Source organism: Mesoplodon bidens, assembly GCF_964165515.1.
Source record: "Mesoplodon bidens genome assembly, chromosome: 16".
In the NCBI taxonomy this organism is placed as follows: Eukaryota; Metazoa; Chordata; class Mammalia; order Artiodactyla; family Ziphiidae; genus Mesoplodon; species Mesoplodon bidens.
In genome coordinates, this window is record NC_138173.1 from 66,767,157 (window position 1) to 66,791,969 (window position 24,813).

Sequence of the window (24,813 nt, forward strand, 5' to 3'; positions counted from 1 at the left end):
GCATTGTTGTTCTCACACACACACACATACCACAAACACGTGTGCGACACGTACAAATCCCTCACTGTACTCTGCTGGACACCATTATTTTTAGCTATTATTGGGCATTTCAGGGACCATGAATGGTGACCATAGTTATAAAAATATATCTGCAAACTTTGATAAGAACTATAAAACAAAAAAGTAGGCTGCTACAAGACACATTAATGGGGAGTTTGTAGATATGCAAGACAGGACAAGTCTCTCTGAAGTCTCCTTGCCACTCTCCTCCCCTTCTAATTTCCTGTGTCACTCACATCCTCTGTTCTTATTTTCTCTTTCATCACTTTGGTCAGAGGAAGTGATCAGAACCACTGCAGAAGGGTCTAGAGAGGGTATTAATTTTTTTCTTTATCTCCTCAATTCAAATCCATCTCTTGTACTCTCGATCCCTTTGTAAAACAAAAGGTTTGGTATGTGCATGACTACATTTTCCAGCCATGATAGTTGTTAAGGAAACTCTCAAAATAGGGAGTAGACCACCAGAATTAAGCTTGAGATAGGAAAGAGAATATGTGATACTAGAAGTTCTTAGAAGCATAAGAAAGAGGTCTTTTGGATGTCAGCAGGATTTCTCTGGAATTGGAGTGGTTCCTATGCTGTGCATAACATTGCAAAACATGCTGTTTCAAAATCACTACATGGTTTGCTGTGAAGTCACTGGTGGCCTCTTTATCCCCCAAATCACTTCCCAGTGAACACTTTGATCCTCTATGATATCAGTTTCTTGGGACACTAATTGCTTCCAAGTGAATTTAGGCTTGCCAAGCGTCTGGGTGGTGTCTCCCCTTAGATACAATTCTTTGCACTTACATGTTTGTTTGCTTCCACATTCCTCTGAATACTTTAACAACAGAAATCCTCACAGTACAGTAGAGTTGAAAGATACAAAAACATCTTGAAACCTGGGTACCTGGGATATTTCCTGGCACTGTAGCTGACTCCCAGGGGATACACTAAAGGCACAAATCTCTAAAACTCTGGTTTGCATCTTGAAGGAAATTTCTAGCTACCTCTATGGATTTCAAGGTAATGGTATAAAGAGAAATGTGAAAAATATTAAAACCATTCAAAGAAGATAGTCATATAAGACCCAGGCTTTTCAACTCTCTAGAGACTGAATTCACCATTGACTATTCCTCTTCCTTATTATTACATCCAGTTAATGACAATTCTATTAATTATGCTTTCTGAACTTCTCCAATATGTTGTATACTTAACCTTTTGCCCTCCCTACCTTACCCTCTCTAACACCATTATTCTGGCATTGACCTACTTTTGGTCTCCCCTAGAATTTTAAGTAGTTTCTCGACTTCTAATCATTCTTTCATTCCCAGTTTCAAGCATCAGACCTTTCCTCTGTTAATGAACATACTAATGCTTATTGCTTTTGGTTCATAAGGATTAAATGAAGCAAACCTCAGTATATCTGTGAAAACCCCCAATAAATTTCCTGGCATATAGTCATCACTCAATAAATGTTCCCTTCCTTCCTCGATACTTAGGATCACTCACTTTCCCCATCTTAGTCAGACTTGTCTTTCTAAGGCAAAAAATTGATTATCTAACTACTCTCCTTAAAGAAAATCAATGGCCTATTATCGCTTAAGTCATGAAGTTCAGTGGCATGGCCGGAACTTTATAATCTGATTTTATTCTGTCTTGCTACTCCCTTATTCTATGACTCTCCATAACACACCCCTACTTTGGCCACTTCAAATTGTTTTAAATGTCGGACGTTCTCATTTCTCTGTGCCTTTGCATGTGCTGTTCCTTCTGTCTGTAGTGAGCTTTATCTCACTTCTAGCTTGCATTCTTATCCTTCTGTTGAATTATCTTCCTAACTTTTTCATGTGGCAAACTTCTTCATTCTTTGTGTCCTACTTCAAGTTCACCTTTCTTCCTAAGTCTTTTCAGAATTCTTAAGCCCTGCCAATTGCTCATAAAGCTTCTGATGTTTATAATTACCATGATACTTAGCACACTGAATCATCATTATTGGTTTGCATTTGGAGTTTCCAACCAGGCTGAGAGTTCCTGAAGCATCAGGAGCTAGTTTTATCTGTCCTTATATCTCCATTGCTTAGATTTGTGTGTGACACATAGTAATAGTTCCCAAATTCTTACTGAGCAAATACACATCGTTATTTTATATTACACTTGTTCCTTCATTCATTCATCCAATATAATTGAGTATCTGCCATATGCCAGACACTATGCTAGGCTCTGTGGAAGGTAAATTAAAAATAGATCTTGCTCTCAAGAAATTTATGTTCCAATTGAGAACATAACAAATATTTCACATACCAAGAACAGAGAACAAAAAGTGTCAAACTACTTCCAGAAGAGAAAGATAAAGCTCTCCAACTGATGAAATAGACACACTGAGAAATGCTTATAGATCAGTCAGCAAGTCGCCCTGAATCCCAACACGATTTGCATTCAACCTATTATTGTACTTAAAACTGATGATATAAAACTGGTTCCTATTCAATGCTAGGTTATGGACCATACTTAGGATATCTTGGCAACAATTCATAGAAGGGTGAGGGGAAATTTTTGTTTGTGTACTAGAAAAAAGACAATACCTTATTCATTTTGTTTTGCTTTTGTACTCAGTGTACTATCTGGTCAGTGTGGTTACTTAAGGGGTCTTTGTTGAAATTCCTTAAATTGCTGACTTAATGAGATCAATGTGGAGTTCCAATGCAAATAATTTAAAGGTGATTTAAATTGCTTTGAATTAGTTACTTTGTCAAAATTGTAAAGTACAAGACTTATTTATTCATTCATTTAACCAATTTTATTCATTCATTCAATCATTGTCTTAGTCAGTTTGAGTTGCTATAACAAATACCATAAGCTGGGTGGCTTGAACAACAGAAATTTATTTCTCACAGTTCTGGAGGCTAAAAGATCCAAGGTCAGAATACTAGCATGGTCATGTTCCAGTGTGGAGCTTCTACCTGATTTGCCTCCTTCTTGCGATGTCTTCACATGGTGAGGAGAGAGGGGGAGAGAGAAAAAGAGAGGGGGAGAAGGAGAGAGAGGAAACAAGCTTTCTCCTGTCTCTTCTTATAAGGACACTAATTCCATCATGATGGCTCTACTCATGATCTAATAACTTCCCAAAGGCCCTACTTCCACATACCATCACATTGGGGATTAGGCTTTCAGCATATGAATTCGTAGGGCAGGAGGTCACAAACAATCATGTATTTATTTATTCATTCGATAAGTCAATAAATGGTAATTAAACTACTTCTTCCTATTCTTATCCACTAATTACCCTCTCTATCCTGTGGACTACTTTTCATTTCCCCAATAAATTTTCATTCACCAACTAAATTTTAAGCTGCCTTAGGGCAAGGGTCTAGTCTCTCTCTTATACTAAACTGAGCAGATATTCAATGCTAGAAATTTACCTGATAACTTCCCACCCTCTTCTTAACTATGACAAGAAGCTCAAGCCTCAAATATAGACTTAAAATGGATTCCTATTTAAAAAAATCAGAATTGATCCGACAGACTCATTTCTGTTTCATCTCCATGGAAACTTTGGCCGTGGATGAGGAAGCGCCATTGCAGGAGATGACATAACCTTGGCACAGCTCTCCTTTCAGGTTGGAGCACTTAGTCAGAAAGCTCTGGCTTGTGTGTTGAAGTCCCCAGCACTGGGAACATTAGGAAACTCGTAAAGATGGGTCTTGAGAAGCCAGAAGATTAAACAAATGCCAGCTCTACAAGGCCATTCTCTTTCAACAGAAGAGAGACACCATGTAAACAAAGAACGTGAAGGTGAAAATGCAATTTTACAACAGAAAGAGCACACAAAAGAAGGATTCATACCAGGCCAGGCTGGGAGAGGAGAAAAGCGAGGATGCATGGTACCAAAAAAACAGAAAGGCTGCAGAGAAAGAAGTCAATAGATCATTTAAAAGCTGTGAGTCATTTGCTTCCTGATTCAGGGGGGCTAGTGACAGGATTCAATCCGATTTAATGTTTATTAATGGTGGGGTAGAAAGAGGAAGCATGGGTGGGAGAGGAGGTTGGAATGAAGTCTGGATTCTGGGTTGTGGGAATGGGAGGTCTGGGGAAGAAACATTCATTGTTTTACCCTACATTGTGCCAATCTTTCTATATATTTAATATTAGTGAGTTCTTACAGCAAACCTTTGATGCAGGCAGCGCTCTTCTCATACGATAGATGAGGGAAGCAAGATTTGGAGACTCGGTAACTTTCCCAATCACACAGTTAGTAAAAGGCAGGACCTATTTCCAAATTTAAGTGTGTCTGATTCCAAAATCGATGTCCTGTCCTCAACCTCATTTTATCACCATGCCTCACTCAGTGCATTATGATAGAATCTGAGAGTAGGAATACAGCAAAGAATAGAAAGCAGGCTTTAACATCTTTAAAAATGTTCTGGACTAGTAAGGAAAGAAAGGCATGTAAACATGAGCCAAATCATGTGATAGAATGAAATATGCATTTGGGTAGTTATAAACAAAGTAATGAGGATCTCAGATAAAAGAGCATTTCATTGAGATTCTTGCAAGGAACAGGAAACGCTATCTAAGAATGTGGTGTTAATGGACCAGAATGAAAATATCTTGGATCAAGTTTAATAAGTGAAGAATTAAGGGAAGACTATCGTACATGAGGAAAGGGAAGGGATTATCATGCACAGGACATGGAAATACGACTGGAAAAATTGCTTGTAACCAGCCCATGGTGACCCTTGAGTACAAGCCTAGGAAGTTTGGATTCTGTACTGTAAGCAATGGAGGTCAACAGGAGAAATTTGAGGAAGGGAGAGAGGTGGTCTGTTACACAGATGTCTGGGGTGAAGCACTGCCTCAACAATAGTCACAGCTTACTTTGAGTAAGTGGCATAAGGTTAAAGAAAGGCCTCTGCCTCCAAATTCCTCTTCCTTCCTCATCTTTGTCTAGAAGGTGTGGAATTTTCTTTCTTTGCATTTAAAGTTTATAACAAGTAACCTAAGGATATAAACTAGAAGTTTTGGGACTTCCCTGGAAGTCCAGTAGGACTTCACCTTCTAATACAGAGGGTCTGGGTTCGATCCCCTGGTGAGGAAACTAAGATACCACATGCTGCATGGCCAAAAAACCAAAACATAAAACAGAAACTATTGTAACAAATTCAATAAAGACTTTAAAAATGGTCCACGTCAAAAAAATCTTTAAACTAGAAGTTTCATTCTTGTAATTTCCCAGCCATTACAAACCCAGAAGAAATGTCATAAGGCTCCTCATCTTCTCTACCTATCTGGAATGAATAATACTTAGATGTTAACTACAGGCTGAAATAAGAAGAGGACCGGCAATCTGGCAGTATGGCAGAGGTAGAGAAGAGGATTTAGCTACAATGAATGGGTTCAGAATCATAACTCCAGGCCCTAGGAACCCCAAGGTAGGGACCCCAATCCTAGAAAACTTGGATTCCAGGAAGGTACTTAGATATGAGAATCAGCTATAAAATGCAGATCTTAAAGCCACAGTTTAGAACTTGGGGCACAATTTAGAATAGAATCCAGGGTTTCACTGTCCTGATAATGGATGATCAGACCATGGGATTATTTCTCTTCTCAAGGGAACAGACTGGTTATGAAGAATGAAGTAAGGTTAAATCTGCTGGCAAAACAGAATAGCTCCAGTTGTAAGGTCACATGAGCAGGGTAGCAGAAAATTAGGCTAAGCCATGGAACACAAAGAGGCCCTGAGGATTATCATAAAATAATGAGCCAAGGAAATTGAAAGCAGGAATATAAAGAATGGGAAGAAATTCCAAGAAAAGTTTCCTTGCACTCCACAAGGCAAATATAACTCCTGGTCTCAGAGCTATATCTGGAGAAGTTAAGCATCTATAGAGTACATAGGTTTGAGAAAGGGCAATGGATGTCAGTCTAAAGGAAATCTCTAGTGAAACAAAAAAGAACTCTAGAACAGGTTGCAGGGTAGAAGGTCAAGCAAAAGTTAGAAACAGAAAGAAGCTTGTTCACAGAATTGCTTAATTCCAATGTGTTTTACTCCTTACAGCCTAATAAGAAAAATACAACATTTGGTAGCAAATAGATGCAGGCTTGATTACCAGCTTTGCCTCTTACTTTGTATGTTATACATACCAAGTAAACTGGTTAAGACAACCAACTCTCCCTTGGTTGTGGGCTGGTTTAGCAACTTGTTTCCAAACAGAAGAATGTAGTAAAGTGGTAGAATATCACTTCCTTGATAAGGTTACATAAGATTATAATTTCCATCTTACTAATAAACTCTTCCTTGATGACCTTGATGAAGGAAACTACCATAATGGAGAGACCCATGTGGCAAAAAAGCAAGAGCACCCTCTTGCCAAGAGCCAGCAAGGAACTTAGGCCACCAATCCAATAGCATGCAAAGAACTGAATTCTGCCAAGAACTGATGAGTGTGGAAGAAGATCCAGGCTTCCCTGGTCAAGCCTTCAGATAAGATCCATCCCTATCCACCTTGACTACAGCCTGTGATAGCTCATGTTGTATGTCCAGTTGGCTAAGCTATAATGACCAGTTTTTTGGTCACACCAGTCTAGATGTTGCTGGGAAGGTATTTTTTAGATGTGATTAACATTTAAATCAGAAGAGTTTGAGTAATGATTAATATTTAAATAGAGTGAATAAAGCATTTCTTACATAATGTGGGTGGGCCTTATTCAATCCGTTGAAGTCCTTAACTGAGCAAAGACTGAAGTTCTTCAAAGAAGACAGAATTCTCCTGAAGACTGCGACATAGAAACTTTGTTTGGTTTGTAGCCTGTCGCCCTGCAGAATTTGGTTCGAGACTGCAACTCTTGCATGAATTGCAGCCTGCCAGATTTTAAATTTGCCAATTGCATGAGACAATTCCTTAAAATAAAACTCCCTCTCTCTCTTACTTTCTTCCCCATCTCTCTCTAAATATGAGAGGCCTTGAAGCAGAGGACCTAGTTAAGTTATGCCTGTTATTTCTAACCCATAAAAATAATGAAATAATAAATATGGGTTGTGTTAAGCCCCTAAATTTGTGGTAATTTGTTATGCAGCAACTGTCCAATGAGAGATTTTAAAAACTTGTTACAAAATATATATCCCATGTCCATTGGGAAATACTGTGTCCTACCCAAGCTTTCTGTAACTTCTTGGTGGTATCATATTTACATTCTCCTACTTACCTTTAGTTATGAGTTTTGGCTTCCATAAAACTCTACTTATTTTCATCTCATTTTTTTCTATTTATTATCATCTATTTATTTCAAATTAATATGAAACACACCCCTTTTCCTTGGTATATTCTCAAAGTCATTCATACTAGGCATTAGTGTGCCTCTTTTCTAAAAATTTTTGGGAGGTAAAAGGTTCTAACACAACAATTTAAACAATATAACTTTAGCAATCAGACATTTAATTTATTTTTAAAATATCTTCATGTTGCTCTGCCACTTTGAATTTCTTTTTGGCCACTTTTCTGTGTGGGTTCCAAATTCTTGTAAGATTATTTAGGACCTCTATTTCCATTTCTGCTATCAACACCTATTTCCTGTTCATTTATCTTGCAGAGTTTTGAGGCCTTAACTTGCCCATCCAAAGTAGTCTATCAAGATATTTTCCCAAAAGAAGAGTTTCATTCCCAAGGGAAACTTTAACTTCAGTAGTTAAAATAGTTTCTTTACTTTGCTACATATGAAAAACTCCCAGAAAAGAGACAAAGAGAGAGCAAGTACTTGACAGATATTAGTGTTCCCTTCTTTTCCCTCCTCTCTTGCTTTTAATCTGCTATTTCCCAGGCATTTGTGACACTTATGGGGCCAGAGCAATTGGGTTAAGAACCTTGTTCTTCATGAGTTTTACTATCATGGGGAAGATTATCTAAAGCAGTGTTTTTTAAATTGTCTATGGTGAAGTATCAGTTTTTTTTCTTTTTAAAAGTGTTCAATACATTATAGATAGGTAATTTTGTAAAATTTAATAAAAATGAATGTCAGACTAAGGATCTCACATTATGTCTTCTGAATTTTGGGGAGTCGTTGGAAAGTCTTCTTTAGAAGGGACACATAATCAAACTTGTGCTCTCGAAAAATAACTCTGGCAGCCAAGTACGGGATTCATGGTGTGTCTTGAGGCCTCTCAGGAGCTAGAAGATATTCTAGTCTAGAAAGGAAGAGAATATACAACAGAGAGATTTACTGAAGTTACCTTTTGAAGGATTAAGCCTTGTTGAAGGAAGGAAGGAAGACAGATTGAGAGAAAGGTAGAGGTCTGGAGGTAGAGGTCAAGATGCTAGTCCATGATCCACTGCCTCTGCCCTAGATCAAACTGCCGTAACTCTTTTTAAAATTGCTGCCAGAACCTCTGAACCAGTCTCTCTGACTTTATTCTTGACTCTTCTCAACAACTTTTTATATTCTAGACATAAGATTCATTTAAAAATCTAATTCTCATTACATTGGTATCCTACTTAAAATCCCTCATTGCTCTCCACTGCCTTCAGGAAGAAGGCAAACACATTTATATGGCCTACAAGGCCCTGTGGTAATGTCTGCTTATTTCTCTAGTCTTAATATGTCTCAGTTTCCTCATCAAATATTTTAAAAATATTAAAAAAAACAATGCCAGGTCTTTCTAAATGATTGGACATCTCTGCTGCTTCTCCAAACTGCATTTTAAAAGTCAGTGAAAGGATTTTAAAAAGGCATAAATTCACAAAGACAAAAAGAAGAGAAACAAGAAAATTAGCAACAATATTTTGCAATTCTGAAACCCAAGTTAGAAATACAGGGATCTTGAAAGCAAGCTATTTTGCACCATGAAACTCCAGAAAGTTTCAGAAGTTCAAAAGATCAAATACTTCTGAAAGCAGTCTCAGAATGATTGCCTAAAGACTGTATAAGGAGAAGCCATACCTTTAGATACCTTCTCTCTGAAACAATAGGCCTCATCCCCCTCCTACCTCACAGAAGAATGGAGGTTTAGTCTCTGGAGAGGTTGAACCAGAAGGACAGAAGACAAAGTTGGTGTTAGAGAACCAAACAGAAAACAGAGATTACACAGAAATCCTACAATGATATTCTCTTCCTTCATGAAGCAATAAATCAGTGGGAAATAGGCCTTACCATTCAAGGAAGAGTTGGTGAATTTTTAATGTAGTATCCGACCAGCCAAAGAGAAAATATATACAAATACTGACATGTGGGAATCCCTAAACACAATGAACAATCCAGATCTCCCTATAAAGAAGTCCATCAGTTGACAAGGCGTACCCATGCATGGTAGGTTTCAGGTAGCTTTTAATATCTGATGCTTTACTCTTATATGTGAACAAACAAAAATGCAAAGTTAATAGGACATTTAAAAATCAGTCAATATAATTCAGCATATTAACAGAATAAATGAGAAAAACCACATGATTATCTCAAGAAATAAAAAACAAGCATTCATGAACAAATTCTAAGCAAACTACATCTACAAAAAATGCTATGTCTAACATCATATCTTATGTTTTATGACTGAATGCATTCTTTGGAAGAATAGGAATAAAAGAAGGATGTCCACTTCCATCACATCTATTCTGCAACAAACAGAAGATCCTAGTTATTGTAGTAATGCATGTCAAAGAAACAAAATGTATACAGATTGAAAAGAAAAAAATACTATTCTTCTTCACAGACAATATTACATGTACATAAAAATTTCTAAGGACTCTACAAAACTGATAACTGAGTTTAGTAAGTTTATAGGAACAAAAGGTCAATATACAAAAAATCAATTGTGCACTTATATACTAGTAACAAATAATTGGGAAATTTTTTAAAATATATATTTATAATATAAAATATATATTTATAATACCACCAAAATCATGAGAGATTTAGGGATAAGTTTTACAAAATATATGCAATACCTATATACTAAAAACTACAAAACAGTGTTGGGAGAACAAAAAAAGAAGACATAAATAAATGGAGAGCTATACCATGATCATGAATTGGAATACTTAATATTGTCAAGATCGCATATCTTTTCAGGTTCACATAGAAAGTCAACGTAACTCCAGTCAAAATCCCAGCAGAGTATTTTTAAATAAGACTTGATAAGTTTATTTTAAAATTAATACTGAAAATCTGAAGACCTAAAATATCTCAAGCAATTTTGTAAAGGAGCAATGTCACAAGACTTACCTGTTTTACTCACTCTAAAGATACAGTAATCAAGAACAGTATGGTATTAGTATAAGGATAGATGTATAAATCAATAGAACAAAATAGAGAATACAGAAATAGATCCTTGTATATATGGTCAATTAGTTTTACAAAACTGCACCCAGATAATTCAATATGGGAAATACATATCTTTCCAACAAGTTGTAGTAGAAACACTAGATATCTATAGAGAAAAAAATAATATTTGACTTGTACCTCATATTATACATAAAATTTAACTCAAATTGGGTTGCAGGCTTACAAGTAAAAACAAAAATTATAAAATTGTATAGAATAAAAGATAGGAGAAAATATTCACAAGCTTGAAATAAGCAAAAGTTTCTTAGGCCTGACCTGAAACTAACTAACCAAAAAAGAAAAATAAGTAATAAATAAGACTTAATTATAATTACAAAATCTACTATTTGAAAGAAACCATTAAGGAATTGAAAAAATAAATCACTGCCTATGAGAAGATTTTCCCAGTGCCTATATCTGATGAAAGACTTGTATCAGGAATATTTAATAACTCTTACAACTCAATAATAAAAATCTAACAACCCAAGGTATTTCAACAAACAATTAATATATGAAGATATAGAAAACATCAATAAAAATATCCAATATCCACATTGCTAGTCATCAGGGAAATGCTAGTTAAAATCACAATGAGATACCAGTAAACATTCACTTAAAAAGGCTGGAATTAAAAGACTGATAATACTAAGTACTGGTGAAGATGTGAAGCAGCTAGAACTCTGGAAATGTAAAATGGTACCACTCTTTCAGTTTGACAGCTTTTTATAAAGTAAAACATGCACTTAAATATGACCTAGATATTCCATTTCTAGGTATTTATTCAAAAGAAATGAAAGCATGTACCATAGTCCCTTGGTATCTGCGGGGTATTGGTTCTAGGACCTGCCACAGTAACCAAAGTCCACTGATGCTCAAGTCCTATCCCTGACATTCCATGTCTGTGGTTCTGCATCCATGGATTCAACCAACTGTGGATCATGCAGTACTGTAGTATTAATTGAAAAAAATCGATGTATAAGTGGACCCATGGAATTTAAACCTGTGTTGTTCAAGTATCAAACATATTCCTACAAAGGCTTGTCCATGAATGTTTATGGAAGCTTTATCCATTATATATAGCCCAAACTAGAAACAACTCAAGTGTTCATCAACATAAGAATGAATAAACTAACTGTGGTATATCCTTACAATGAATACTGTTTAATAATAAAAGGGGACAATGAATAATACATGCAAATGACATGGATAAATCTCAAGAGCATTATGCTGAATGAAAGAAACCAGACACACAAGAGAACATGCTGCATGATTCCATTTATATGATATTCTAAAACAGGCAAAACTAATCTATGATGACAGATCAGGACTTGCCTAGGGCCAGGAATAGAAGGGAGTTGATTGCAAAGGAGCATGAGGGTCTGTCTAGGGATGATGTATAGGTTCTATATTTTGACTGGAGTGATTATATGGGTGATTATATTGGTCAAAGCTCACTGAGTTGTAGCCCCAAATGTATATTATATCTTGATAACATTTATTTTATTTTTTTTAATAGGAAAGATATTATGAAAGAAAAAATTCAGGAAAATTTAACAGAAATGCAGGATGTAAGTTTCCAGATTCTGAGTAGGTATTCAATTAATATTTTTAAATTGATTGATTATATAAGGTATATGTAATACCCTTAGCACAGTGCTTGGTACATGGAATATACTTAATAATTGTGTATGGAACAAATGACTGGATGGGTCCATTAATCTTTAATATCCATTAACTTCCCTTTATCTTGAGTTTGTAGATGCTTAAATTAAGAAAAAGAAAGCTTCTTATAAAGATACAATCTACCTTTCTCCCAAGAAGGTACTTCTCTTGTTCTGAAGTAGGGGCTGGGTAGAGAGATCCACTGGAAATACAAATGCAGTTACTAAGGCAGCAAATTAAGCTACTATACAAAGAAGAGCCCCAAGGCTCAAAGAGGAGAAAATGCAGGTAGTTAATAAGGTGAAATCTGACTAGTAGAGTGGGAAAAAAGAACAGCAAGAGCCTACTTAATGCAAAGCAACTTCCTGAAAGGAAGCTCAGAGTATGATAAAATGGCCCAAAAGGCTGATGTCAGTGATCTGAATCACAGATAGGAAAGAGGCTTGGGCCTGGGCCATTTCAGAGCTCCATCCTCTTTTGAACACCAGAAAAGGCCTTCTATTTAGCTTCCTGCTCAACTTCTATTTAATGGGTGAGGAAATGAAAGCCGGAAGAAAGGAAATGACTCTTACCCATTGGTGCATAGGCATGGGGTCAGAATTGTTCCCATATCATCTGCATTTTCATCATGGTTGTGCTTGTTGTTCAGTGCAAGTACAAATCAAATCGTTTCAGAACAAGATTCATAGGCTCCGAGAAGAGGCAGTTTCTGATTGGCTCAGTTTATGATGGGAAACCTGTCCTTTTGACTTTTCTCTGCTGTGAACTGAATTGTGGCTCTTTTGGAGGAATAAGGGCATGAGTTCCTGGGGATAAATATGAGAAGAAATTTGTTCTGTGCCTCAAGGGATTTTAACCAGCCTTTGGCCTCCCAAGTTGTGGCAGCGACACTTTGCTCACCAAAGGGTGGTGTCGCCGGGTGCTTATGAGCAAAGATGGAATCAGTCTGAGCTGGTTTCCAGCCAGCACTAGTTGCAGCTGTGGTTTTTAGGGTCTCAATCTACTCCAGTTATTGAACTGCATTCTTTTTTTTTGTGTGTGGTTATATGTGTCATCTGGCTGCTTATGGAATGTTGCTGTAATTAAAACCCAATTCTTGTATTTTACTACAAACATCACACACACTTATTTATAACCTTCAAGGAACATGTTCATCTCCTTATGCATCTTACCATATCTAGTCGGTGCTGTACAAGGCTGAGGGCTTGTTCACATGGGGGGCTATAATTACATCCTTTCTCTAAATTGCACTAAGAGGACTACCCAAGTGATCCTTTGAGGACAAATCATTTCAGCTTTTTTTTTTTCAATTTTAAAACTGGATATTGCTCCAGGAGATGACAGAATAAGGCACCATGGTAAAGTAAAAATAGCTCAGGGTTAAGAATCAGGAGATAATCTGAGGGAAGTTGAAGTAGAAGATAGGTGATCCCTAGTATGAGAAGGCAAAAGAACAAAGCACCTGTCTTAGTCTGTTCCTGTTGCTATAACAAAATACCATAGACTGGGTGGATTATAAACAGAAATGTATTTCTTGCAATTCTGGAGGCTGAAAATCTGAGATCGGGATATCAGTATGGTCAAGTGAGGGCCCTCTTTGGGGTTGCAGACTTCTAAGTTGTATCCTCACATTGAAGGAGGGCTAAGGGAATTCTCTTTGGTCTCTTTTATAAGAATACCAGTCCCACCATGGGGACTCCACTCTCATGACCTAAGCACCTCTCAAAGGCCCCACCCCTAATACCATTACACCAAGCATTAGGGTTTCAACATATGAATCTGGGAGGACACAAACATTCAGACCATAGCAGCACCCATTATTTGTTAAGTACTTGTTACGCATTTGACTTACTATGTTCAATTGTAAACTTTAAGCAATGTAAGGACAGCTTTATATCTATTTTATTTAGTTTTTATACCAATGCTCATTACAGTACCTGACACTCTTAGTAATTCAACAGATGTTTTTAGAATGAATGAATGAATGAAGAAAGGTACTATTTTTAACTTTATTTTTCAGATTGAGACATCAGGCTTTAAAATTTAGGTAGTTTGTCCAAATTCACACAGCTGTTGTGTAGAAAAGCCTAAGATCAAATTAGAAGTGATCTCTGATTGCAAAGCATATCCTCTTCACTACACCCTGGGTTTTTAGTCAACCAATAGATAATTACTTAGATGTGTCCCAGTTCAGGGGAAGTTTGGAAGAATTGGATTGCAATGTAAGGAGGAGCATTAATCTTAGTTATGTTTTAAAAAGATGGTTGAAGCATCTTTGTGGAGAACTATAGTGGGCAAATGTGGAAGGAGAGAGGCCATCTGGGCATTTGCTGATGGACAATATGTAGAGAAGAAGGAAAGAGAAGAACAGGGCATTATTTTAGACCTTGGTTTCAAATACTGAATGGATGATGGTATCATTCTCTGAGTGGTGAAAGTCTGAGGGAAGACTAGTTCTGCAGGGTAAAGGATCAAGAGTTTTGTTTTGACCATGTTATCATCGATATGTGTATTAAATAAACAGGTAGAGATGTGGAATGGGCTGCTGGATACATGAGGCTAGAATTCTGGAAAGAGGTGAGGGTAGGAAATGGACATTTAGGAGACTTTGATAGTAAGGAACCCAGAGCTGCTGTTTAAACCCTGGGCTCCTTACTGTAAAGGCCCCTTCAAAAAAATGGTACATGGTAGTTAGACAACCACACCATACTTGCCAAGAACACTCATTATACCTTAGAGTGACTCGGTCTGATGATTGCTCCCCAGCTTTGGCAGAAAGGTTGCAAGTAAAAACAGTCTTTACTGAGAATTCCTTCAGGCACAATATCAGATTTGAAAAATAAGAGTAGACTTAGTGATAGACATAGGCAGACGGAGAGAAGATGCAACCACTGCAAGGATTAGAGAAATTACATTGAGCTTATGGGTTAGTCAAAACATAACAATGATATCAGAAGTTCAGCTATGTGCAGTCTGGATATGATGACTTACTTTTTTCTTTCTTTTCTTTTCTTTTCTTTTTTTATTTTATCCAGGAAAAGAAAACAAATGTCAATGCACCATATCCTGGAGATTTGATGTACTGAATTTTCAGGACTCTAGTATTTGGTTGCCACTGGAGAACTGACTGTATGACATTGCAATGCTTCATTCAGCATCTTCCTTCTCCCTATACTCTGAGATCCTAAGGGCGGGAATAAACCCTTTCTTAACCATATCTCCAGCCACTCAAAGCCTCTGGAACATTATACTGAATTAACCATTGTGGGTTGAGGAAGCCAGTGAGTACTTGAGAAGGTTAATTTTCCAAATATCCAACAAGAGATTTACAACACAAAATAAAAATAATAATTCTATGAAATTTTATTTCTATGAACAGCAATGAGTCCTCATACTGGTGACTTATAAAATATATGGACATTTCCTGCCACCAATGTTTGCTTCAGTCCCTTTTCTATAAGAGCAAAGGATTATATATGTACAATACATGCTCACTGTGTTTAGTTTCTTCAAACATATTTCCGTGGAGCCCTGCCCTCAGGCTAGCCACTTAGATAAGTCAACCACTAGCTGTAACTAAATCTAGCCATTCTCTTGACTTCTTTTTTAGAACCCAAGAGCAGAAGAGGACATCCTCCCAGATCCAGGGATCGCCTTATTTTATACACTGTGTGATTGATACGTCATTCAGAAGAAATCCCCAATGGATTAAGGTAATTTACTAGATATATAAATAAGGTCGAGGCATTTATACCTCTAAAATATTTTTCAACAAATAATTTCAAAAGTTATAAGAAAAAATTTTCAAAGGGCCCTGTGTCATAGTTCATATAACATGATATTTTTAATTTAGGTCATTCATAATTATCTGCTATTATTGTATTTGCTGTATACTTATTTATTCCTGTGCCCATCCCCCAATCAAATGTGAACTTCAGTCCAGAGCCCTATCTGACCTATACAATAGACCTGTCCTCTATTGTATGCTCAGAGCCTAGCACAAGCAAGACACTTAAAATGTGTTCAATAAATATTTGTTGAGTGTATGAATTACCTCCAGTCTTTATAACAATCTTGCAAGTTGGAGAGTACTATCTTTTCTTTTTAGAACAATTGGGTTTCAGAAAAGTGACATTTCTAAAGTAAAGAAACTGAGATATGATTTTAAATCCTGCCTTGTTTTATGCCAATGTAACTGATTAATCATATTGTACCACTGTCACTGTCAAAACTTGGTGAATATTCAATGATTGAAAATTTCTATACCTCTGGCTGTTTTTCTACAGTGATTAGCCATACAGACTTTTTTTTTTTAAGGCATGCTTATTTTTTTACGGTGCAAGACTTCAGAGAGTGGAAAGGAAACTCAGGCAACAGGCAGATGGTGGAATATTCAAAAATGAAAAATTAACACAAGAAATATTTAAAGAAAAAAGAGGACACAGTGAGAATATGTGTTATAAAGGGCTATGGATACCTAACTAGCAGAAGGATATGTGATTTCCTGACATTTATAGCTAGTTTTTGTTGACTTGTAGAGAAGTCTCTAAAAAGAGATACTAGGTATATATTTTTGTAGCATTTTAGTTATAGACAAGGATGATTTTTAAAAAGAATATTAAACATTAGAATGTATTTCTAATGGAGGTCTCTCAGAAAAACAAAACTAGGAGACCTGTCATCCATTCAGTTTTGTCAAGACTCTTGGCATAGATATGCCATGATCAGTAGAAGTCTAAACTGAAAGCTTTCTCAAATGTGCACTCTGGAATATGTACTATTTACTTTGTGATTTTAGAGACACACTTTTTGGTGCCTCAGTTCTTACATCAGGGAAAGCAAGCCAGTATATAAAGAAAGTTACTGAATATGAACAAACCATACTATAGAAATTAGGTCCATGCCTATTAAGAACCTAAAACTTCAACAACTTGAAAGCAGACTGTATATGAACCAAGTAATATGATGATGCAAAAGAGGGGAATTTTTCTGAAAAGAGCAGACCAACTCTGTCTGTCTTGTAACTGTATAATTTAAAGCCAAGATGCAGATGGCACATTTTGTTTTTATTTACTCTTAGAAAATAGGTTGGCATAGTTGTTCAAAATTATTAAGAAATGGTATCTCTGGCTAGAACGTGATTATGTCACCATTTAGACATTCTCCTGAAACACATTTAAATCTTATGGTCTTTGGGGTCTAAAATTCTTTGATCTTGTGATTTGGGTTCTTGTAGTTGGTGGACAAGCATTCACGGAGTTAAAAAAGGAAATCAAATCTGGTGGGCGGGTTAAAACAAAATGCAACAACATGACTAATGACACTTCCATTCTCCTTTTCTCTGCACTAGCCAAGATCATCAAGGCCTTATTTCATCATGGATGGTGTGGGCAGGACGTATTGGGTCTGAATATTTGTACTTAAGGAAGTAAAATTGAAAAAGATGAATATCCCTCACTACATGGGAGATAAAAACACATTATAGGAACACATTCACACACACAGACAATATCCCTGACAAAATGGGTCCCCCAAAACGATAGTGGATCAGGAAGAAATTTGGTCACGAACAGTGAAAGAAATTATTCCGAGGGCCCGGACACTTAAAATTCATCTTTGTGGATGCCGATGCTTAGCTACTTTTCTATGAATCCAAGTAGCAGAGGGTCCTTGACTGGTTAGAATTCACTGCCAGGGCTGCAAGGCAAACTTTTTCTTAATAATAAAGAAGTGATGTAAAGCCTTTGCATTACGTATAGACATAACTAATAAATGATCACAAGTCCTTATTAAAGAAGGATTGAAAAGGACACAAGTTAGGAGACTGATTGGTTACTTCTGTGATAAACCAGGAGGTGATGATGGCAGACTGCATGGAGGAAGTGGCATTCTGGATGAAAATGAATAGCTGGATTCAAGATACAGTGAGGAGCTGGAATGAAGGGGACCCATCTGTGGAGGATGAAGAAAAGAGAGGAGGCAAGACTGGAAATGGGACATTTGGTTTGGGCACAAGATGGATGGGATAGATGAGATGAATGGAAAGCCATTCTCTGAGACAGGAAAGAAAAGGAATAGGGGGAGGTTGTTTTGGAATTGCAAATGGTGGAGAGTTGAATTAACCAGATTTTATGAACATGTTTTTATTTAGTGACACCTCTTTTAAAAATAGAGAAATAGCCTGCGTGGGATGTATCCTTCAATCATTCTTAAAAACCTACCTTTCCCTATCTAATAGTGAACATTAAATTTGGATTTGAAAATGGGGGAATGTAAGAAACACTTTTAAGCCTCCAAATTATAAAGAATTATACTGTATCCTGCAATCTCCATTATCTCATGATATTACCATCCTAAACCTATAAGGTGATTTATATCCTTATATTCGAGATGCTGTCCAGTAACTTTACTCTCTTTGTTCAGGTCATATAGCTTCCTGGCATTTGAAGTACTGCCATATGAAACAGGAATGAGGCTTGTGGTGTTTTGTTCCTGACAAAACTCCTAAAATAAGTGAATTCAAATTTGGGGTAGGTTGCTTAGACACAATGTAGAAGAGCTATATCTAACAATTAAAACTGTCTAACAATGGTGTTTGGCTTTCATGGGAATCAGAGAACAAAGGGAATGACTATATGTCAGGATTGCTGTAGATGAAGAAACTTTCTTCATGGGGTGGAGGACAGGATTAGATTATCTCTAAATCCAGATTTAAAATTCTAGTGGCCATACCCCAAATTCTTTACGTATTTACTATGTGTGAGACAACATGGCAAAAGCTTTTCACAAATTATTTTATTAATCCTGCTGAAAATTCCATGAGGTAAATATTATTATTATCTTTATTTTGCACTTGAGGAAACTGAAGCACAGGAAGGCAGGGGAAAAAGTCCAAACTGTCACATGACTCTTACATGTTGGAGCCAGACTTTCACCTGAGTTTGCTTTATCAGAGGAGTGTCTCAGCCTCAGCATACTGACATTTTGATTCGAAATATTCTTTGCCATTAGGGCTGCCCACAGGATATCTAACAGCATCTCTGACTTCTGTCCACTGGCTGCCAGTAGTACCTCCTTCCCTAAATTGTGACATCAAAAATGCTCTAGAGTCTGTCAAATGTCCCTTGGCAGCAAACTTGCCCCCAGTTGAGAACCACTGCCTTACTATCCTGCCTGAGTCCAATGCTGTCTGTCACCTCTGCTCTTTGCACCCTGCAAATCCCATGTTCTTCATGTAGAATTCTCTTATCCTTCTGCCTAAACATTTCTTTCAGTAATAGAAAAAGCCTGCCCTGGTTCTACGATTCTTTCCATTCATTCTTCAAGAAAGCAGAAAGCTCTCCATAGCATAGGAAAATGAGTTCAAAAAGGAAGCTACTCCATAGACTACTGCTCTTACCATCATTGTTGATATTATTATTGACCAATGTGATGGTGGAAGTAAGGGTGGAACTCTGAGGGGCCCAGAGGAGAAGGTCTTTTAAAAGCTGTGAGCAGAACACTGGGAAGTTTGGAGGAGTCTGAGCAGAGTCAAAGGATGAATGGGAGTCGGCTAACGAAGGGAAGACAGATGATCCCAAAGGAAGCGACAAGTAAAGGTTCAAAGTATAATGAGAACATGGTGTAGTGAGAGAACCACAAGCAACACTGGATAAAAGAACGGTGGTCAGGGACCTCCCTGGTGGTCCAGTGGTTAAGAATCCGTGCTTCTACTCAGGGGGCACAGGTTCAATCCCTGGTCAGGGAACTAAGATCCTGCATGCCTTGCAGCATGGCCAAAAACAATAAATAAATAAAGGATGGTGGTCGTAGGGGAGGTGACTGCCTGAGAGGAAACCAGTCATGAATGTGCTTTTTATAACCTCACTCTTGGTTCTCAGCATTTGGAAGAGTAGTTTCTAACCTTGGCTGAATATTGGAAACACCTGAGGACCTTTAAAATATAACTTATGTCCTTACCCATCCCCAAGATTTTTTATTTAATTGGCCTGGAGTGAAGCATGGCTATCCCAGAAAATAAATTCATATTTTCCAAAATGTGAGAGTACTAGGTACCTGACCTGTGAGAAGAAGAATCTCTCTCTCTTTCTGTCACAAGGCATTTTGGGTCTAGGAACTCTAGAGCTCAAAACATTATTGAACCCCAAAGTCCCATTCCATCCCCCTCCTTCCTCCCCTCCCCCTTGACAATCACAAGTCTGTTCTCTATGTCTATGAGTCTGTTTCTGTTTTGTAGATAAGTTCATTTGTGTCATTTTTTAGGTTCCACATATAAGTGATATCATATGATATTTGTCTTCCTCTTTCTGACTTACTTCCCTTAGTATGATAATCTCTAGGTCCATCCATGTTGCTGCAAACGGCATTATTTCATTCTTTTTGTGACTGAGTAGTATTCCATTGTATATATGTACTACATCTTCTTTATCCATTCCTCTCTCAATGGACATTTATGTTGCTTTCATCTTTTGGCTATTGTGAATAGTGCTGCTATGAACATAGTTCGGGGTTTGTAGATGCAAACTATTACATTTAGAAGGGATAAACAACAAGGTCCTAATGTATAGAACAGGGAGCTATATTCAATATCCTGTGATAAACCATAATGGAAAAGAATATAAAAAAAAGAATGTCTACATGTGTATAACTGAGTCACTTTGCTGTACAGAAGAGATGGGCACAACATTGCAAATCAACTAGACTTCAATAAAAAATATATAAATAAACAAAAATAAATATTAAAATTAAAAATCATTATTGAATTTGTAAAATGAAAGAAATGGAGTTATACCACATATAGATGAAAACATTCAATGACATTCATTTGTTTAGTTAATTCAGTCAGCAAATAGCTAAAGAGAACCTCTGTGGTTCTATATCTGAAGATATAGCAGTAAACAAAAAAGCCAACTTCCTTCCTTTCAGATATCTTACATTTTAGAGAGAGATTCAGAAAATAAACAAATTGGCAGATTGTAATATGTTAAATAATGAAAAGGATCTTGAAGGAAAATAAAGCAGGGGTAAGGGAAAAGATAGTGACTAGGGATGTATTTCAGACAGGAATATTAGAAATGGCCTCCACGGAGATGATATTTTGGTGAAGACTTAAGTGTGGTGAAGGAGAGGTTTCTGAGACCATGTGGAATAGGAAATCTAAGGGCAAAGTACCTTAGGTTAGCACATTCAAGGAAGAGCAAGGAGACCAGTGTGACTGTATGGACTAAGCAGTTACAAGTAGGAGATGAGGTTGACCATATTGTGAAGGACCTCATAGATCATGGTAAGATGTGGATTTTGTTTGAAGCATGACGGGAAGATGATAGAAGATTTTGAGTAGGGAAATGACATAAACAGATTAAATTTTTAATTGGGCTACTTGGTTTGTTTTGTAGGAACAGAGTAGGCTTTATCAGGTGAGAGTGGAAAAAAAGAGGCCAGTTAAAAAGAAAAAAAACTATTGGTTTGGACCAGGCAAAGGATAATTGGTTGTGGAGTAGACTGGGAGGTAGCACAGGAGATGATGAGAAAAGGTCAGTCTTGTAAAGGTCAGTATAGTGAAAATGTGGAACTACCAGGTTTAGCTATTTCATGGTGAGTTTGAAAATAACGTAGGAGGGGGCACTTTTCAGTGTGGGGATGCGAATGAAGAGCTTGGTTTTGGAAAAATTAGTATTTAATCCTTGATCGGCATCTAAGTGAATATGCCAAGTTGGCAGTTGGATATTTGAGTGTGAATTCAGGGAGAGATCAGGCCTGGAAAAATAAATTTGAGAATTATCAATTTGCAGATAACGTTTAAAAATCATGAGTCTCAATCAGGAAGAAGTCTGAAAACTGAGCCCTTGGGTCCTTCAGCACTCAGAGGTTAAAACCCTAACCCACAATGTGATGTTATTTGAAGGTGAGGCCTTTAGGGAGGTGATTAGTTAAGATGAGGTCAAGTGATTAGAGTTCCCATGATGGGATTAGTGTCCTTATAAGAAGAGGAAGAGATCAGAGTGTTCTCTCTCTCTCCACCATGTGAGGACACAGCAAGAGGGCAGCTGTCTGTAAGCCTGAAGGAGGGCAGTCGTTAGGAATCAAATCTGCAAGCACCTTGACCTTGGACCTCCCAGCCCCCAGTACTGTGAGAATAAAATGCTTGTTTTTTAAGTAACCCTATCTGTTATTTTGTTGTAGCAGCCTTAGCAGACAAAGACACCAAAGGTTTCTTGTCATGAGGTCAATGTCACGGTCTGTCATGTTCCATTCTCTAAGGATGGTCCAGAGTATGGGGGGAGAGTCTAATTTCACCAAGGTAGAGTTTTTCCATTTAAGTACTGTGGTAGGCAGAATAATGTCCCCACAAAGTTGTCCTCATCCCAGTCCTGGGGACTGTGATTATGTTAGGTTACATGGATAAGGGAAACTAAGGCTGCAGATAGAATTAATTTTGTCAGTCAACAGACTTTGAGATGGAGACAACCCTGGATTATTGGAGTGGACAAATATCATCACAAAGGTCCTTATAATGGGAGATACAGAGAGTGTAAACATAAAGAGTGATGTCATATAAGACTTGCTCAACCATCGCTGACTCAGGATGGAAAGGTGCCCTAAGTACAGGAATGCAGGTGGACTCTAGAAGCTGGAAAAAGTAAGAAACCAATTCTCCCATAGAACCTCCAAAAAGGAACACAGCCCTGATGACACCTTGGTTTTAGCCTGTGAGACCCATTCTCGTTTTATGTCCAATGGACAGAATTGGAAGATAAGGAATTTGTATTCTTTTAAGGCACTAAATTTGTGGTAATTTGTTACAGTAGTGATAGGAAAATAATCTAAGTACCTGGAAAGAGAGAGAGGCAAGCATGTGATTATAATAATAGAGCATGAAATATAAATGGTGTATGGAGGGACATGAGACCAGGAGGGGACTGATGACAGGAACAAAAGGGTAGGTAGCTCCTTCCTAATGTAGAATCATTAGAGTTCTCAGTGAGGTGTAAGCATTTTGAGAAAGGGGGCACCAGAAAGAGATGAAGAGCTGAAAAGACAGGAGGTGTTGGTCAGAAAAGGAGAGGTTTGAAGCCGATATTTTGGGGTGGAGGGAGAAGGCAATTATTAGTAATGGTCAGGTCTAAGCTATGACCATGTAGTTGCATAAGTTGAGGTGTGAGGAGCATGAAATCTTGAAAAGAAGACGGGCTATTGGATAGATCCACTTACCTGAATACAAAAATCACCAAACAAGGATGACAACAGTAGTCATGGAAAGAAAATTCATGAGGCATTTGCTAAAATATTTCATAAGTAAAAGGGAAGTACCCAGGAGTTCTGTATTCAAGGTATAAAGTAACAGATGATGTAGCCCGATTGTGTCTTTTTCAAAGGATGAGACGCTTTAGACAGAAAAGAAGATAAATAGTTGAGAAGTGCCAATAAAGAGCAAGGAGGACATCCACACACCACCCCCCCACAGACCCACAAATTACGTGGGAGGCAAGACTGACTCTGATTGACAAAGCTTCATGGGAAGCAATATGCTCAGGTTTAGGTTATAGAGGAATTGCTAATGACAGACTGGGTTCTTGAGTACATTATGGAAAGAAAGGTTTGGGGAATCAGGGACAGTGTGAGATGGGTCAGATTAGGAAAGTACACTTTTATTGGGTTGAGGACCAGGTAACGATGTGTGGGTTTGTCTTAAATAAGTCTACATATTCAATGACGTTCCAATCAGTTTTTCAGTAGAGTTTTTTTTTTCACAGATCTTGACAAAATGTTACTTAAAATTCACATGGAAGGATAGTTGTTCGAGTAGAGCTAAGAAAATTCTGCCGAAGAGCAAAGATGTTGCCCTAGCAGACATAAGGACTTATTTTTAAGCCACACTAATTAACACAGTGTAGGATTGATAAACAGAACTAAGCATGCAGAGACAGACCCTGGTATATAAGGAAATTGTTGAACTGATATACAAACTAATGGGGAAAATGGGCTTTTCAAAAATAGAGTGTGGACAGTGAGCATTCCCTATCTGAAAAAATAAATCCCAAACTCATGCCATATTAACAATATGTTCCAGGTGATTTGGACATTGAAGACCCAAATGATAGAGAAAAAACTTCAAAGCAATTTGAAAAAAATATGTGTATAAAACGTGTGTTTGTGTCTGTGTGTGTGTGTATCTTATTATTGGGAAATAATTCTTAAATAAGACACAATATCTTGCTTTTTTGATAAGATGATCCTGTTCATCAGAGAAATAATGACACGATTTTCTGGTCAACCAGAACCCAGGGTCCTTGCCAAAGAAATAGCTCTATGTATAAGAGGGTGTCAGCTAAGATTTTCCTATCTTCTTTTAACTAGTGGATCTATTCCACTTCTTGTAGCAATTACTGTGACAGCCACAAGTTGGGATTCTTAGCTGCTGAAGTGCTATAGCAAGTGAAATTTATTTTCAAATTCTTGCAAGAGTTTGAGAGTCATGGTTTTCAGTGTTGGGAGTTTTGAGTTTTTGTCTCATTATGTATCAGAATGATGTCAGGAGAAGACAGAGGAAAATATGTCAAGACCTCATATGTTATTTTAGAGCAGAAGTTCCTTGAATAGAATGTCAGGATGATCTGGGAATACCCAGGTGAAGAGGAGGACTTTAGGTGGAATAAATGCATTCAAGACTTGTCAACCTGGAATGGAGGAGACAGCGGTGGGGTGGGGCTGGCCCTCAGACAAAGCCTGTTACCTCTTTTGGCCTCAGCTAATTAAGTGACAATATTTCTTGCCTTACCTAACACACAAGGTTTTGGGGAG